The sequence below is a fragment of the Sminthopsis crassicaudata genome, chromosome 6, assembly GCF_048593235.1.
Source record: "Sminthopsis crassicaudata isolate SCR6 chromosome 6, ASM4859323v1, whole genome shotgun sequence".
NCBI lineage: Eukaryota > Metazoa > Chordata > Mammalia > Dasyuromorphia > Dasyuridae > Sminthopsis > Sminthopsis crassicaudata.
The window spans coordinates 189,784,463-189,791,370 of NC_133622.1; the positions used below are offsets into that span (position 1 = coordinate 189,784,463).

At 41.6% G+C, this 6,908-nt stretch overlaps 1 long non-coding RNA gene across 1 annotated transcript in view; it reads left to right on the forward strand.

Annotated features, from left to right (window-relative positions):
* The window catches only part of LOC141547002 (uncharacterized), a 50,324-nt gene extending 48,050 nt beyond the window's left edge, over positions 1 to 2,274 (forward strand). Inside the window, exon 3 of the long non-coding RNA XR_012483489.1 lies at positions 1,358 to 2,274. This is a non-coding gene — a long non-coding RNA (uncharacterized LOC141547002). The remainder of the gene's footprint in view (positions 1 to 1,357) is intronic.
* Positions 2,275 to 6,908: the final 4,634 nt, after the last annotated feature.

The following is a 6,908-nucleotide window of genomic DNA, read 5'->3' on the forward strand; positions in this document are numbered from 1 at the left end:
AATGTCATAACCAGAACACAAACCTGCCCCCTATGATTGGAAGTGCAATAATTTTATTGCTATACCCTGCATCCTTTGGAAAGAAAAAGTTCCCTGCGATTCAAGAGTATTTCAAGATGTGAAGAAAAGGAAGAATGGGAGGGTTCTGATGAAGGAGGAGGAGAGGAGAAAGTGAAAGACTTCCAGGGACAAGGGCTTTGAATTCAGCACTGGATGAATGGACCTTGACTTTGTCAGTTTGTTGGTGATGATTTTCCCCATGAGACCATTTCCTCACTTTGATACATCAGTAACAACATAATCTCTACTCTCAAAAACGTTTACCATCTAATTAGAGGAGATGAGTGTTTTAAATCTTGGACACTTGAAGTCATTCCTTCCTGCCTCCATCTTCCCTCCCTTCTCTCCTTCTCAGCCCCTCTATGCTTTTCCTTCCTCTGTAATTCCAGGCTACACAAAATCTGCATCCATCTGCAAATCATTCATACTAGGTCCACCTCAAGTGCCAAAGACCTCCCTCTGGTTCTTTTAATATTTCCTGGATCTGAGGGCAGCACCCAGACTATCCATATGTCACCCTCTCCTCTTATTACATGACCAGCAAATATCTTTGGAAGGGCCTGCTTTGATGCTGTCTTTTGTAAACAGTTCTCATAGGCAAGTCTGAATCACAGAAACACGTCATAGCACAAATGTAAGGGACCTTGGATTTTATCTAATTCCATCTCTTTCATTTTGCAGCAGAAAAAACTGAAATAGAAATACATTTTCCTAATGGCACAATTCAATTATGATTTAAAAAATTTTGAGTGCCTACTAAATGCAAGGAACCAAACTAGATCTGAGGAATTCATCTTAATATAATCAAATTTATCTATTTTGTATTTCATAATAGTTTCTCTCTTATTTGTTCATGAATTATTTTCCTTCCCATAGATCTGACAGGTAGACCATTTCTTGGTCTTCTAATTTGTTTATTGTGTCTCCCTTTATGTCTAAATCATGCCCCTGTTTTGACTTTATCTTGGTATATGGTGTAAGATAATGGTCTATACCTAAGTTATGCCCCTATAATTTTCCAGTTTTTCTGGTTTTTGTCAGATAGTGAGTTGTTATCCCAAAAGGGATCTTTAAGATCTTTGAGTTTATCGAACACTAGGTTACTATGGTCACTGACTACTATGTCTTGGGTACCAAGCCAGTTCCACTGACCCATCATTCTATTTCTTAGCCTGTGCCAGATAGTTTTGATGCTTTCTGCTTTATAATATAGTTTGAGATCTGGTATTACTAAGCTATCTTTCTTTATACTTTTTTCATTAATTCCCTTGATGTTTTTGACTTTTTATTCTTCCAGATCTGAGGAGTTCAAGAACAGAACCCAGCCCTTGCTCTGGTGTGGAGCTTACATTTGTGAGAGGCCACTCACCATGGAAAGGAAATGATCCCTGAGCTGGAGCACAAGGAAGCTAAGGATTTTCAGAGGTGGATGTGAGGTCGGAATAGAGAGCAGCTCTAGCAAAACCTCAAAAGTGGATGATGAGATGTCCAGTTTGAGCTGTAGTAAATGGACTGGCTTGATTGAAACCCAGAGTAATTTGAAATAAATATGAAAAAAAGAATGGAGTGAGGTGTGAAATAAAACCTGAGCTGAGAAAACTGGACAATATCTTATGATGTACAAGAGAGAAATAGGGAGTTCTTGAAGAATCTTGAGCTGAAAAGTGATGTGGTCAGAAGCTGTGTAGAGGATGGGATAAAGAGGATAGAGATTAGAGGCAGAAGGACAATTAGGAGACTAGTGTAATAGTCTGGAGCACAGGTAATAAGGCCTGAGGTCAAGAAGAGAGAGGAAACAGAAGGGAAAGAAATAGTTGTTCCTTCTTCATACATGGTGTACAGTGTGGTTGTGGTAGATCAGTTTAATATGAGCTTGGAAAACTCTACTGTAGGTAGAATACTAAACTGAGAGACACAGGGCCTGGTTCTGACACGGCCAATTCACTTCTCTTTGGGTCTCATCGATAAAACAACAGTTTTGGATTAGAGGATCTCTAAAAAAGCTCTTGGCTCTAACTCTATACTGTAATCTAGGATGCGTTTCCAGTCGAAGTACCACAGAAAGGATCCTGATGTTAACAAAGTTGGGCTTTCAAAGCAGAGAAATAAATACTGGTAGAGTGGATGGAAAGTTGACCTGGGCTGGGAGCTCATCAAGGAAGGCTTCCTTAGGAATCACAGTAGCAGCTAACACTCAGACGGCACTTGAAGGTTTACAAAGCATTTTATATATGTTAGCTCAATTGGTCCTCATGACAATCCAGGGCCATTATTACATCCATTTTATAGGTAAACTGAGGCTAAGGGAAATTTAACAATATTTTTTAAATATTAATTTTTAACTTTATTAAATAATTAAAATAATTTTTAAAAAATTAATTGACATTAAATATTAATATTTAATATTAAAAATATTTAAGGGAGACTTCCATAGGGTTACATAGCTATTAATTTTCTGAGACAGGATTTGAACTCAGAATTTCCTGCCTCAAGGCCAGAACTCTATCTGTGCCATGGAGGCCTTCAGGATTAATGAAGCAATACTCTTCAGGATGAGTCACAGATTTATGGAGGGCTCACTGGATGGAAGGCCCGTGATGATGTAGTTTTCAGGCATTGTGGGGGTCTGGGGAGGGACTTGCATGAAATGACAGTCTCCTGATCCTAAATGTCTGAAAGAGCCCCACAATGCCTTTTCTCCTCATCTGCTAATGACTCTTCTGCAAAAAGTTCTCAATTTAGAGTCAAAGAATCTCAGGCTTGAAAAAGTCCTTAAACATGGAATAAAATGTTTAAAGTTGGAAGGAGTTTAGAACATAGTATGTCAAAGGTATGAGGAAACATAGAATGTAGAATAAAAAAGCCAGGAGGAGTTAAGTGTATGTTTTAGATAGGGGACACCTTAGAATTCAGTGTGATAGAACTGGGGAGACACTTAGAACTTGGAACACAGAGAACTTGGGAGTGACTTTAGAACATAGAACAAAGAATGTTAGGACTGGTTGAGACCTTTGACATCAATCCCTTCATTTGACAGATCAGGAAACTGAGGCCTGAAGAGAGAAAATGGCCCAGCCAAGGTCACATAGCTGATCAGACAAGGAGTTTTGAGAACACCGTGTGGTTTTATAGGAGTGGAGGTAAGATGAGGGGAAAGAGAAGTGTGCATATTTTAAAATCTCTGACAAAGAAGCTTTCCAAAGAATTTGGAAAGATGGGAAAAATCCTCTAGTAACACATTCCTAGGAGCAAGTCATCGAAGAGGAAGAGGCTCCTGTTCTAGGGATGGCTAGCATCACAGGTTTGCTCCAGGTCCTGTTTCTCCAGCCACTGGCTGCAGAAGCTGAGACATGTCCAGGCTAAACAGGGGCCCTGGTTTGCTTGTCTTGGATGCTAGAAAAGGAAGCAAAAGGTGTGAGCCAGCTGGTTGGGCGGTCTCGGAAATTGTCTTTCACCCATATGACAACTTGGGAGCCCAACTGGGAGCACCACTTGGAAGGCAACAGGTGTAAGCTTCATATAACCAAGGAATAGATTCTTCACTGTCGGACCCTGTCCAGAAAAAGGGAACCAGCTGCCTTAAAGATAATGAGCTCCCCACCGCCTGAGGTATTCAAGCAAAAGTCAGGTGAATATCTGTCTGTGATTGCCACTGCTCACTTACAGATCTGATTAAATGTCCTCTTTGTTCCTTTCTTCTGAGCTTATAGGATTCTGACTCAGAGACATGGCCAAAAGATTTTCAGGCAGCCTTTGAGATGGTAAGTCCCAGAAGGCAATTTAACTTTGGCCAAAATGGTGTGAATTTGAAACTAATCTTTGGAGAGTTGATGATGTGCCTGGGACTGTATTCATCTATATAGTGGGGAAGGCAGGAAAAGGAGTCAATTCGAGTCCTGCCCTTGGGGAGCTCAGTCTAGGGGAGATAAGATTCACATTTGGAAATGTTAGACCATGAAACACAGTCAGCCCCCAAAGGCGCTGACACTGAATGTCAGAGCTCAGAACATAGAACACAGACTATCAGAGCTGGGAATGGATCCCCACACCATCTAGTGCGATCTCTTGATTTCATTCATTTATTTATTCATTCATTTATCTATCTATCCATTCATTCATTTATTTATTTTGTTGATATTTTTTACTTTCAAAACATACGCAAGGATCATTTTTTTCAACATTGAACCTTGAAAAAACCTTGTTCCATTTTTCCCTCTCTTACCCTCACTCCCTCCCCTAAATAACATATAATCCAATATATGTCAAACATAGTAAAAATATATTTTAAATCCAAAATAGGCGTACATATTTATATAATTATCTTGCTGTACAAGAAAAATCAGATCAAAAAATAAAAAAAAATTTTAAAAATGAATCTCTTGGTTTCATAGCAAAGAAAATTGAAGCTCAGAAAGGTTCCGTGACCCCAGAAACATCCCAGAAGAGGCCGGATGCCCTTTTGTTGGGATGTTATGGATAGAATTCTTGCTTGGGTCTGTAGGAGTCTACATGCTCTCTGATGTCCCATTGGAATAGTGAATGATTCTATCCAAGGTGACTCAGCTAATTAAGTAGTGGAGTACTTTAGTCCATTGATTCTTCAACTACACAGTGATGGGGGTCCTGATGACTAGATTGTGGGGCAGGTAAAAGAGACTGGGCCTGATTTCATTCTGCAAACAGCTGGTAGGCCGGGCCGGCCCCCTCCTCAGCCTGTCTCCCTCACATACTGCCCTGCTCCTGACGTTCAGTAACAAATCAAGCAGCTAAGGGGTTATTCTGGCCTTCGCTCCAGAGCCCAATTTGTCGATCATCTGAGTCAGAGAATGAAGGAAAAAACCAGGGGGGATAAAAGCCCATTGGCAGCCAGGCCTAGCGAATTGCCTGGAAGGGAATCATGCGGGCGTCCACTTCTAGAAAGGATTTATTTTAAAGCACGTTGCTTGTTCAGAGCCCTTTTCATGGAAATGGACCGTTTTACTTTTCAGAGTTAATTTCTGGCCTTGCTCCAGACAGTTGGTACACAGTGGTTCCTTAGTCCTCCCGACAAGCCTAGCTGTGTTTGCGGGTGAGGGGAGTCCAGGCGCTGCCTGGAGTGAGGCCGCTGTTTGCGAAAGAGCCGGCCTTTGGGAGCCTCAGGCCGCAGGGCGAGGGGCCAGGGGCTCCTATTTCCAGACTCCAGGCCCTGCCTGTCCGTGGCTACCCCTGACTCCAGAGGCGTCAGAAGATGAGGGCTAAGGAATCTATGGTTAATATCTAATCTCTTCTGGGCCTGGGGCACCCCTTCTTCTCCAGTGCCCAGTAGGGTCCTTCACAGGGCACTGAGAGTCTGCTCAGCTATTGAACAGTAAGTGAATCTGAAGATGTCCTTGGGAAAAATGGGGCGACAACTCCTATTTGACACTTTCTCCTTGGTATTATACAGGAGAAACTAAAGCTCAGAGAGATGAAGTGGTCTCTCCAAAGCACCAGGGAGATGCTTGGCTAGGATGCTTTTCAGGAGAGGATGACTTCTACCGACATTAAAAAGCTCTGTTAATCTGAGGAAGTAATGAGATCTCCATCACTGGAGATATTCAGTGACGGCCACTTGATTCTGTGTTAAAGGAGTTATGGATGGGATTGCTGTCTGTATCTATAGGATGACCTCTGAGATCCCTTCTTGTCCTGGTAAGCTTTGGTAATGTAGCAAGTGAACAAACATTTGTTAAGTGCCTACTATGTGCAGAACACTCTGCTAGGCAGTGGGTGAACTGGAAAGCCAATCTCAAGAAACATTTATTAAGATCTGGGAATGAAAAAAAAAAAAGGCAAAAATATAACCCTTGTCCTCTAGGAGGTCCTATTCTAATGAGAAAGACAGACAGCATTTACTGTATGCCATGTAAATAGAAGGTAGTTTCAAGAGAAAGGCATCGGTAGTGAAGGTACCGGGGAAAACTTCCTGCAGAAGGTAGAATTTGAATTAAGGCTGAAAGGAGGTTAGGAGATGAGGATGGAGAGCATTGCAAGCTTTGTAAGTAACGTGTGAAAATGTTTAGAATTAGGAGATGGCATGTCCTATGGAGATCATAAAATAACAAGAAGGGAAACAGAGGAAGAAGACAGATTGTGTAGCCTTAAAAACCAATCAGAGGGGCAGCTAGGTGTTAAAGTGACTAGAAAATTAGTTCAAATTTAGCTATGTGATACTGGACAAGTCATTTAACCCAGATTCCCCCCCCCCAAAAAAAAAAAAAGAAAACCAATGAGAATTTTATATTTGATCCTGGAGATAATGGGGAGCCATTGGTGCTTGTGGAAGGGTATAAGGTGACATGGTTGGCCATTAGAATAATCATTTCAGCAGCTAAGTGGAGGATGGATAGTTGTGGACAGACCAAGCAGAAAGCTGTGTTCAGTGGTCCAGGCATGAGATAATGAGGGCTTGCACCAGGTGGTGATGGCATGAGGAGAGATAAGGGGATATATACAAGATGTGTTGTAAAGGCAGAAATAACAGGACTTAGTCACAGAATAAATATGTGCAGGAAGTGCAAGTGAGGCAGTGAGGTGACACTAAGGTTGTTTGCAAGCCTGGATAACTGGGAGGGTTGTGGCACCCTGGAAACTAGGGAGAGAGGAGAGTACAGGATGATTGCCAGTGGGATTGTGGGAATCAAAGGAGGGTTTTGTTTTTTTTTTTAAGGACGAAGGGCCTTGGATGTGATAGGAATAAAGTAGTCTACCTACTTTGTAGGTAGTAGGGAAGCAGTCAGAAGGCAGGAAGATTAATGAGAAAGGGAGAATGAGGGAGGAAGCAGTCTACTGGAAAAGATTGGTTGGAAGAGGAATAAGAATATAGAAAA